Genomic DNA, 11,385 nt, shown 5'->3' with positions numbered 1-11,385 from the left:
TGTCAATTCTTCCACTCTTTTTTCAAGATTTTTAGTTTCTTTGTGCTGGGTACGTAATTCCTCCTTTAGCTCTGAGAAGTTTGATGGACTGAAGCCTTCTTCTCTCAACTCGTCAAAGTTATTCTCCGTCCAGCTTTGATCCGTTGCTGGCAATGAGCTGCGTTCCTTTGGAGGTGGAGATGCACTGTTACCTCTTCAATTTCCAGCTTTTCTGCCCTGCTTTTTCCCCATCTTTATGGTTTTATCTGTCTTTGTTCTTTGGTGATGGTGATGTACTGATGGGGTTTTGGTGTGGATGTCCTTCCTGTTTCTTAGTTTTCCTTCTAACAGTCAGGACCCTTAGCTGTAGGTCTGTTGGAGATTGCTTGAGGTCCACTCCAGACCCTGTTTGCCTGGATATCAGCAACAGAGGCTGCAGAAGATAGAATATTGCTGAACAGCGAGTGTGCCTGTCTGATTCTTGTTTTGGAGTCTTCATCTCAGGGGTGTACCCTGCCGTGTGAGGTGTGGGGTGTCGGTCTACCCCTAGTTGGGGATGTCTCCCATTTAGGCTACTCAGGGATCAGGGACCCACTTGAGCAGGCAGTCTGTCCGTTCTCAGATCTCAGCCTCCGTGTTCGGAGATCCACTACTCTCTTCAAAGCTGTAAGACAGGGTCATTTGCGTCTGCAGAGGTTTCTGCTGCTTTTGTTGTTGTTGTTGTTGTTGTTGTTGTTTAGCTGTGCCCTGTCCCCAGAGGTGGAGTCTAGAGACAGGCATGCCTCCTTGAGCTGCTGTGGGCTCCACCCAGTTCGAACTTCCCAGCGGCTTTTTTTACCTACTTAAGCCTCAGCAATGGCAGGCGCCCCTCCCCCAGCCTCGCTGCTGCCTTGCCGTTAGATCACAGACTGCTCTGCTAGCAAGGAGGGAGGCTCCCCTGACGTGGGACCCTCCCGGCCTGGTGTGGGATATAATCTCCTGGTGTGCCCTTTGCTAAGACCCTTGGTAAAGCGCAGTATTGGAGTGGGAGTTGCCGGATTTTCCAGGTGTTGTGTGTCTCAGTTCCCCTGGCTAGGAAAAGGGATTCCCTTCCCCCTTGTGCTTCCCAGGTGAGGCAATGCCTTGCCCTGCTTCGGCTTTCACTCGTCGGGCTGCAGCAGCTGACCAGCACCGATTGTCCGGCACTCCCTAGTGAGATGAACCCAGTGCCTCAGTTGAAAATGCAGAAATCACCTGTCTTTTGTGTCGCTGGCGCTGGGAGCTGGAGACTGGAGCTGTTCCTATTCGGCCATTTTGCTTCTATTCCGTAGTCATTGTTCTTGATCTTTTCTTTCTTTCTTTCATTTAAAATCCACTGGGCGTTTAATGATCATGAAGTAACCAGGAGCAGTAAAATCGGTCACAGGAAATGAAAAGAAAGCACTTGAATCTTTTCTCTGCAATTGTCTTGCCAGTTGATTGAAAGCTTCTTGAAGGGGTGTCTGTTCTTGTTTGGCTAAAGTGCTTGTGAGAGGCTTCTCATGCGGCAAGTCTAATCTCACAGGGGCGTGACACTGGAGGTCTTTTTCCGCCTCATTCTCCACCCTTTCTTGATCTCGCTTCTTTTTATCTTCCTTAACTCTTATATTTTCTCCCCTTTTCTTCCCCTGGAACCTGCTTCTCTCCTTCCTTTCTCTTTTTCTGCTTTCTGTCCTTGTGTTTGTCATGATCGGTTTTTGTCTTTGAAGAGGCTGGAGTCGTGCCCTGAGCTGCTCATGGAGAGTTCGGTGGCTTCGTTCCCTCCTACGTTGAGGACCAGCTTCAAGGGCTTCTCTACATACTCCTCGTAGAGGTGTTTGTCCGACTTGTGCTTCTTGTGCTTCTTGCCCATGTCCGACTGAGCCCCAGTGCCTGCCAGCCGCGCCAGGCCCAGGCCCGCCACTTCCGGTCCGGGAGCAGGGCCTGGGAAGCCCCTCCTGAGAAGCTGAGAAATCCTCTTTACTATAATTCCACCACCCTCCCCTACATTTTGACACTATGTTGTGTTAATTTTTATATTTTTAAATTGCCTCTCTCTTAAGGTTGCTGTAAGTATTGTCTTTGGTAGATTTGTGTTTTGGACTTCGTAACAACTAGAGTTACAAATGGATTGTACACCACAAATTACAGTAATAGAGTATTCTGGTTTGTTTGTGTACTTAATTTTACCAGTGGTTTTTATAGCTTTACAAGCTTTCTTTTTGTAAGTTAGTGTTTTTTTCTGTCTGGTGGAAGAACTCCCATGAGCATTTTTTGTAAGATGGTTCTGGTAGTGGTGAATTCTCTTAGCTTAAGTTTGTCTGGGAAAGACTATATATTTGGCTGGGCACAATGGCTCACACCTATAATCCCAGCACTTTGGGAGGCACAGATGGGAGGATTGCTTGAGCTCAGGAGTTCACAACCAGCCTGGTCAACATAGTGTGATCCCATCACTACAAAAGTAGTTTTAAAAAATGAAAAGACAAAACAAAAACCCTCTTTTTTATATTTGAAAGATAGCATTGCTCAATACTTTATTCTTAAGTGGCATTTTTTAAAAGCATGTTGAAGACAGCATTCTACTCTCCTGGCCTTTATAGTTTCTGTTAAGCTGTCTGTTGCCAGACAAGTTAGAGCACTTGTATACATCATTTACTTCTTTTCTCTTGCTGCTTTCTTTGTCCTTGACCTTTGAGTGTTCGATTATTGTATAACTTGTGAGTAGTCTTATTTGTGTCAGATCTACTTGGTGTTGTCTCACCTTTATTCCTGTACCTGAATATTTATCTTTTTCTCAAGTTTTGGGATTATTTTCTGTTATTTCTTGAAATAAGCTTTACCCCTTGCCCTTACTTAACAAGAGCACTTGCTCTTAAATACCAATAAATTTCTTTGATTTTTGTCTTTAGAGGTAATTTTCTATGTATTAAAGGCAACCTTCATTCCTTTTCATTGTTTTTTTTTCTTTTTTCTCCTCATGTATTTTCAGATAGCCTGTCTTTGAGCTCACTGACTTTTTTTTGTTTCATATATCCTGTGATTGAGAGACTCTAATGAATTTTTCAGTTCACCAAATATATTTCTCAGTTTCAATTTGTTTGTTTTCTTTGTATTGTTTCACTCTCCTTGTTAAATTTCTCTAGTAAATTTCTGTATTACTTTTCTGTGTTGTCTTGTAGGTTATTGAGTTTCCATTGTGCTGTTGAGAGCATCTAATGAATTTTTCTGTTCACCAAATGTGTTTCTCAGTTTTGATTTCTGTTTGATTTTTTTGGTATTATTTCGATCTCCTTGCTAAATTTCTCTAATAAATTTCTTAGTTACTCTTCTGCGTTGTCTTGTAGGTTATTGAATTTCCTTATACCTGGTATTTTAAATTCTTGGTCAGAAAGCTCATGTCACCATCTTTTTAGGGTCAGTCACTGGTTCCTTGGTTTGTCTGTTTGCGGTCATAGTTCCCTGTTTTTGGTTGGTTGTTGTGGATATACATCTGTGTCTTTACATTCAAGGATTACTTATTTATTCTAGTCTTCTCTGTCTGGCTTGTTTTGGTTTTTATTGAATATGCTTGCTTAGAGATTCTTTGAAGTTTACCTGTTAATTTTCTTTTTTTTTATTCTTAAATCTGCTAAGTTGCTGCCTCCTTTTCAGCACTAGGTAGTGCCTTAAGCCCAGGTTTGCATACATTCTAGTAAACAATCAGAATGCTGCCCATCCTGAATGAGGGACGTCCCAAAGGGGATATCCTGGTAGTGTGTGAAGGCTGGGTAGAGATTCGTGTCCAATGAACCTGTGAAATGAACTTCTTACAGTGTGGTACTGCTGAACACCCACTCCAACCTGGCATCTCTTTTGGCTGAGTTACAAAGCAGAGTTTCCAGGACTAGGGATAGTAGTCCCACCTCCCACCTCCTCTCTTTATTTCTGGCTGTTTTCAGGGATATTTCTCCCTGAGGTATTTCCACTGCTCCCGATTATTAGGACAGGGACAGTTCTGTTGCCAACAAACCTAAGATGGTGGAGAAGCCAGTTGTCCACCTCAGTTACACTTTTTCCAGTTTAGCAACTCTGAGTTGGGAAATGCATGCTTGGTGCTGGACAGATTGAGGGGAGGGGCACTGTGATTATGAAAGTCTAATTTGCTTTCTTTTGCTCAGAGTGTTTTTACTTCTTTGTGGTCTTGGGAACTGTCTCCTTCTCATATTTGAGTTCTGGGATATTGCTCATGATCGTGTCAGCACTGTATATGTGGTTTTGGTTTTCTGTGGCAGTGAGTGAAGCCAGCTTACTTCTATACCACCGTTTTAGAACCAGAAGTCTCTGTCCATTTTTAAATTGTATTGTCTTTTTATTATTGAGTTGTAAGAGTTGTTTGTTCTAGATACAAGTCCCTTATCAAATATACAATTCACAATTGTTTTTCAATCTGTGCGTTGTCTTTTCAACTTTCTTTTAGACAGGTAAAAGCTTAAGGTCCTTCAGTATTCAGCTACCATAAAATATGGTTGAATAATTTACTAGACTTGCATATAATGTTGATTACCGATAGTATTTTATTTATTTGCATTTGAAGGAGGATTTAGATATTTATATACAAATTTGACCAGACAGTAAGTTTATCTTAACTTTTAATATTGCTTTAAATTGTCTGAGATGAATTTTCATGTCATAATCAGAATTTTTTTTTGAGACTTTGGTTTATTTACGTTTCAGTTAAAATACCACAAAAATTAATGTGTGTGACCATTCTGGCTAAATTATCTGAAACTAAAAAGTATTTGTCTTAGAAGCCAGAATTTTATTTTCACTAAGATTAATAATACTAGTTACTTTTATGACATTTAGTCTGAAAGGTGCACATTTTCTTGGAGATTTGTGCTTGAAACTACTATTAGAAGCTTTGTTTTTTAACACTGAGCATTTTAGAAAAAGTTATACCGTGGTGTGTGCCTTTGAGTAGTACCCATATAGTTTCATAGTCATTGAAAATCAAGAGAATTACTGATTTACTTTCTATAACAATAATTGCAGATTAAATTGCTTATGAACTTTGGATGCAGCATTTCATCAGATTTCTGACATATTAATCTTAAAAGAATTATATTAATCATAAAATTACTGTTGTTCAGTTTGGAGGTTGACCCTTAACCCATTTATGGCTAGTGTTCCATTATTGGGCTGCTAAGCTTGTGGGAGTTCTTTATATGCTACTCAAGGTCATCACCAAAGTCTGATTTTTCACACACAAAAAATTGCAATCTCTGGTATAAATAGGTTAATTGATTCCCTTCTAGTTCCCTTACATAAAGAGGAGATGTTAGGACATGATACATATCTTCATTGTTTATAAGGAGAAAAAATACTTTATAAGGAGAAAGTGAGATTTAAATCCATCAAAATTTCTACTAGACTCAGTTGAAAGCCTTCTTAGAGGCCACCCAATTTGAAAAAGACATCCTGTGCATCAGTTTTACAGTAACAAATTCTTGGTTCTCCGACATCAACTGTGGGTGCTCTACAATTCTATTCAGTTCTGACACTAGCTACTACTAATGCGTACGCTACAGGGTAAGGGTTCTGTCTGATAGTACTGCTCACTTCAGACACCAGCCACAAATGGAGTCCCTAGGCTCCCTGCACTTCTGCCCTACCTGAGGCTATCCAGGAGCCCCTAGCTACCAGCCTTCTCATTGGTACACAGATAAACATTTAACACTTAAAAGAGTCCAAACGTTTTAGGAGCTGTGTATCAGGAACAGGACAAAGACCAAATATATTTTTCTTCTTTTATCATAGTATCACACCCCCTCTTGTAAATTTTTCATTTTAGTTATTGAACTTTTCAACTCTGGAATTTCCATTTGGTTCTTTTTTATAATTTCTATCTCTTCATTGGTATTCTCTATTTGGTAAGATGTTGGTCTCATACTCTCCTTTAACTCTCTTGACATGGTTTCCTTTAGTTTTTTAAAATACTAATAATAGCTGGCTTGAAATCTTTGTCCAGTAAGTCTGACATCTTGGCTTCTTCATGAACAGTTTCTGTTGTCTGCTTTTATATATATATATGTATGTGTGTGTGTGTATATATATATATGGCGCCATATTTTCCTGTTTGTGTGTTTTATAATTTTATTTTTGTTGAAAACCAGACATTTTAAATTATGTATCATTTCTGGAAGTTAGATTCCCCCCAACCCCCCCCCCCCCGTTTGTTTTTGTTGTTGCTGTGGTTTATTTCTTTAGTGATTTTCATGGGCTAATTTTTGTATAGTCCCTATTCTTTGAAGTCTCTGCTCAGCTAGCATAGTGGTCAGTTAATGGTTGTCCAGAGATTGCTTTAAATGCCTCTTTTCTCAGCTTTTGCTGAGGGGCTCTGTGAGTATGTTGGGCCAGAGCCTCGAGATCAACAAGAGGCAAAATATTAGTCATCCTGAGGTCTTTCCTGGGCATGTACATAGCCCTACACATGCTTATGGCCTTCTAAATTCCCTTGACTGTATCAAAGTTTTTCCAAGCCCCAGTGGACATTTCCTTCCTCCATTCCTCAGTTTGTACTTGTGAATTTTTTGGTCAGCCTCTTGTTAGACCCAGCTGGTAAATTCCTCCATGCAGCTACAGTGTTAAATAGTCGCTGTTGATTGTTTTCCACAATGACCCTGCGGCATATAGGGCTCTTCACGTAGAGTGAGCCCTTAGTCAAATCAAACAAAGGCAATGCTGGGAATGGAGTGTTGTTCAGCAAGCTGCCAGACAAGTCCAACAGTGGCAGTTTTCTGAGGGTAGCTACGGCTTTGGAGGAGCTCCAAATGGGTTCCGGCTCGTCCAGTGACTGCCTGGCTGCTAGTTTTTACAGCTACTGTGGATGCAAGGCTTTTATTTTCAAAACTGTTTTGTAGCTGCAGAGGGAGGGATCAGATTAGAACAAGTTAAATGCCACAAAGCTTGCTGTTTTAGCATTCATCTGGTGTTCCTGAATAAATACTCCTTGGATTGTTGCAAACCTTTAATTTCCAGAGTTCTGAAAAAGTTGCTTTTGACAGTTTTTGCCAGTGTTCTTGTTGCTTTTATGGAGGAACAGATATTGAAAGGTCCTTACTCAGCAATTTTGTAAATGCCTCTTTTCAGTCCTATGTACTTTTATCTACATCCTGCCTCCAATCTCTGATCCAGCCTCTTGTTACTTGCCTGTCGCTTATGTTTCTACTGGATCCTTGGAACACTGGTTCCATGGCTAATATGCTTATATTATCAAATTTTCACTATTAGCCTCCCCTTCTTGCCTGGTAGCCCACTCAGGGCTCTGTCTCTCACATCTCACGTAAATGAAAATACTCACGGCCTCTCTTCAATATCAGTATTCCTCAGGATTCTTGCTTAGGTCCCTTCGCTTGTATATCCATTCTCCCTGAGAAATCTTACCCAATTATTGCGCATACTGGCAAATCTATCTTCTTCTCTAGTCCAGATCTCTTTCTTAAGCTCCATATCTATATGTGTTTCATTTAAATATCCATTTGGAAATTCTATAGACATGTAAAATTCTATAAATGCAAAACAGAAGTCAACCTGCCCCTCTTTTACAGTTTTCTTTGAATGACATTATCATCCATCCGGTTGCCTAAGCCAAAAATGTAAGAGTCATCTTTGATTCCTTCTGCCTTATCCTACTCTCAAATTCCAGTTACCATAGCCTCTTGATTCAACTCCCTATATCCTTGACCTTTTCTCCAACTCCACTGACATCTCGACTGAATTCCTCCAGCAGCCTCCTAAACAGATTTTCCTTTCTGTAGTTCTGTTGCCAGTGTCCCCACAATGTGTCCACGGAGAATTTTATAAAATGCGAATCTATACAGGTCATTAGTACATGCATGTGCTCACGCACACAAACACAAGACACACACACACACACACATACACACACACACACACACACACTGTTCCTCTCTCTCATACTCTTTTTTTTTTTGTTTGAGCCGGAGTCTCGCTCTGTCGCCCAGGCTGGAGTGCAGTGGCACGATCTTGGCTCACTGCAAGCTCTGCCTCCCAGATTCATGCCAGTCTCCTGCCTCAGCCTCCCAAGTAGCTGGAACTACAGGCGCCCACCAGCACGCCCGGCTCATTTTTTGTATTTTTTCTTTTTTTAGTAGAGTCGGGGTTTCACTGTGTTAGCCAGGATGATCTTGATCTCCTGACCTCGTGATCCACCCGCCTCGACCTCCCAAAGCGCTGGGATTACAGGCTTGAGCCACTGCGCCCGGCCTCATACTCCTTTTCTTTCTCTTCATTGCACTGCTTGTTTCATCCCACCTACACTTTTCCTATTCCCAGATGCCATGTTTCTCTTGCTGTCAGGTTTCTGTACATATTGAAAACATTCTTCTTCATTTGCTTGGCTTAATCTGATTCATAGTTCAGATATCAGCTCAAAAGTCACTTCCTCTGATAAGCCTTCCTAGATGCTCACAAGTCTGAGTTAGATACTTGTGGATATAGCCATAGGATTTTGTACTTACTGAGCACCTGTCATACCATACTGTAATTGCCTATTAATTCATCATTTTCTCCAAGTAAACTGTAAAGTCCATGAAGTCAGTGGCTATTTTATAAGCAGCCTGTAGTTTAGCACTGAACATTGGGTCTCCACAAATTACTTGAGTAGAGAAATCATGACTACATTTATGAATAAAGGAATCAACTATACCCAGCACTATATATACAAAAATACATTAGACAAATTATGAATAAAGTAGACTTTTGAAACATCTGGTATTATTTCAGGGATATAGTTTCTCTTAGTAATGTGGGATTAATCATTTAAAGCCAATGATTCTAGATAAAGTTCTGTATATTTTATTTGAAGAAATAAAATGGCATAAATAAATGTGAAACTCCTAAGTATTATTTACAAATAAAAGGAGAAAATGAAAGGAAACTGTTACATATTATGCTTTGTTTTGCCTTTAAGGCAAAATATATATATATATTTATAGTATAAATATATATATAAAACAATCGGCTATCACCTGGTCTCGTACTATGTTATTTTATAACTAATTTTCATCTGACTATAAATACATCATAAACATTTTCTTATGCTAGGAAATACACTTAAACATCTCCTGTTGCTGAGGTTAGCAAACTTTTTCTATAAAGAACCAGATAGCACATATTTTAGGTTTTGAGGGTTGTAGGGTGTCTGTTGCTGCTACTCAACTCTCTATAGCAGAAGCAGCCATAGACCATTCTAAATGGCTGTGGTGTATTCTAATAAAACTTTATTTACAAAATCAGGCAGCAAGCAGCATTTGCTATAGAGCCACAGAGCTATTATATAGATATAACATAATTTACTTATTTCCCTATTTTTGGAAATTTAGATTATCTTCATTTTTTTTTTCACTATTGTTAGTCATACTTGCCTCACATCTTAGTATCTGAATCTTTGTGTACATTTTGAAGTTTTTCCTTAGGATAAATTCTGAAAGTCTAATTTCTGAGGCTGAGTACATCCTTATGACTTTTTTTTTCCATGAGAATAGGTAATTTAACACTTTCTGTGACTGAGTTTTGTTTAGTTTGTTTTGTGGTTTTGTGGAGATGGGATAAGAAAGATGGAGTAAAATTTAGAAAGACAGAAGCAAAGAAAGACTGGAAGGAAACAGATTGAGTTAATGATAGTGATATAAAACTTGAGATGTTCCAGGAATAAGAAAATATGAAAATTTTTATAAACATAAATTTTCTTGCTCACATGCCAAGTTTTTCTGTTTTACAGCTCTGTTGAAGTTTGTTTAAAACCTTGTTTAGATTGAATTTGAGATTTGGGAGATGGGATATGCAAATTACACAGTAAATATTTCTTATTCTCCTAAGATACTCTTAGGCTATCACTATTTTGATTTTAATTATACATCAGCTTAAAAAAAAAAACTTTTCTATTCCAGATGATGATGGAGAAAGAAGTCTAATTAATTAGAGCAGAGATTGGCAAACTACTATCCATGGGCCAAATCCTTCTTGTTGCCTATTTTTGTAAATGAAGNCTGAGGTTAGCAAACTTTTCTATAAAGAACCAGATAGCACATATTTTAGGTTTTGAGGGTTGTAGGGTGTCTGTTGCTGCTACTCAACTCTCTATAGCAGAAGCAGCCATAGACCATTCTAAATGGCTGTGGTGTATTCTAATAAAACTTTATTTACAAAATCAGGCAGCAAGCAGCATTTGCTATAGAGCCACAGAGCTATTATATAGATATAACATAATTTACTTATTTCCCTATTTTGGAAATTTAGATTATCTTCATTTTTTTTTTCACTATTGTTAGTCATACTTGCCTCACATCTTAGTATCTGAATCTTTGTGTACATTTTGAAGTTTTCCTTAGGATAAATTCTGAAAGTCTAATTTCTGAGGCTGAGTACATCCTTATGACTTTTTTTTTCCATGAGAATAGGTAATTTAACACTTTCTGTGACTGAGTTTTGTTTAGTTTGTTTTGTGGTTTTGTGGAGATGGGATAAGAAAGATGGAGTAAAATTTAGAAAGACAGAAGCAAAGAAAGACTGGAAGGAAACAGATTGAGTTAATGATAGTGATATAAAACTTGAGATGTTCCAGGAATAAGAAAATATGAAAATTTTATAAACATAAATTTTCTTGCTCACATGCCAAGTTTTCTGTTTTACAGCTCTGTTGAAGTTTGTTTAAAACCTTGTTTAGATTGAATTTGAGATTTGGGAGATGGGATATGCAAATTACACAGTAAATATTTCTTATTCTCCTAAGATACTCTTAGGCTATCACTATTTTGATTTTAATTATACATCAGCTTAAAAAAAAAAACTTTTCTATTCCAGATGATGATGGAGAAAGAAGTCTAATTAATTAGAGCAGAGATTGGCAAACTACTATCCATGGGCCAAATCCTTCTTGTTGCCTATTTTTGTAAATGAAGTTTTATTTTAACTCAGTCATGCCCATTCACTTAAGTATTGCTTACAGCTGCTTCCAGGCTACAACAGCAGAGTTATGTAATTGTGTCAGATACAGCATGCCCCATAAAACCTAAAATATTTACTGTCACCTTCCAGAAAAAGTTTGCAGACCCCCAAATTAGAGGAATGGTACATTTAGTCTTTGTGTTTATTGAAACTGAATCTACACAAATACCCCAAGTAATTTTGCTACAAATAGGCTAACAAGATTTTAGATGGGCAGTTTAGAGACCAAATCAAGACACCTAAATTGCAGAATAAAATGTTGAAAAATGACATAAGAAATGTTGGGATATAGAGGACTTAATGTTTTGTTTTGTTTTTGTTTTTTTGAAACAGAGTCTTGCTCTGTCGCCCAGGCTGGAGTGCAGTGGCGAGATCTCAGCTCACTGCAACCTCCACCTC

General features: G+C 38.6%; 1 protein-coding gene and 1 pseudogene across 1 annotated transcript in view; one reads left to right on the top strand and one right to left on the bottom strand.

The window, feature by feature from the left end:
* Nucleotides 1–1,849, bottom strand: part of LOC108512036 (bromodomain-containing protein 7 pseudogene) — a 7,433-nt pseudogene extending 5,584 nt beyond the window's left edge.
* REV3L (REV3 like, DNA directed polymerase zeta catalytic subunit) overlaps nt 1–11,385 on the top strand; it is a 189,596-nt gene that overhangs the window by 55,517 nt on the left and 122,694 nt on the right.

This window comes from Rhinopithecus bieti, unplaced genomic scaffold, assembly GCF_001698545.2.
Source record: "Rhinopithecus bieti isolate Rb0 unplaced genomic scaffold, ASM169854v2 scaffold_26504, whole genome shotgun sequence".
NCBI classification, from domain to species: Eukaryota; Metazoa; Chordata; class Mammalia; order Primates; family Cercopithecidae; genus Rhinopithecus; species Rhinopithecus bieti.
The sequence above is the reverse complement of the archived record's forward strand: the minus strand, read 5'-3'. Positions and strand labels throughout refer to the sequence as shown.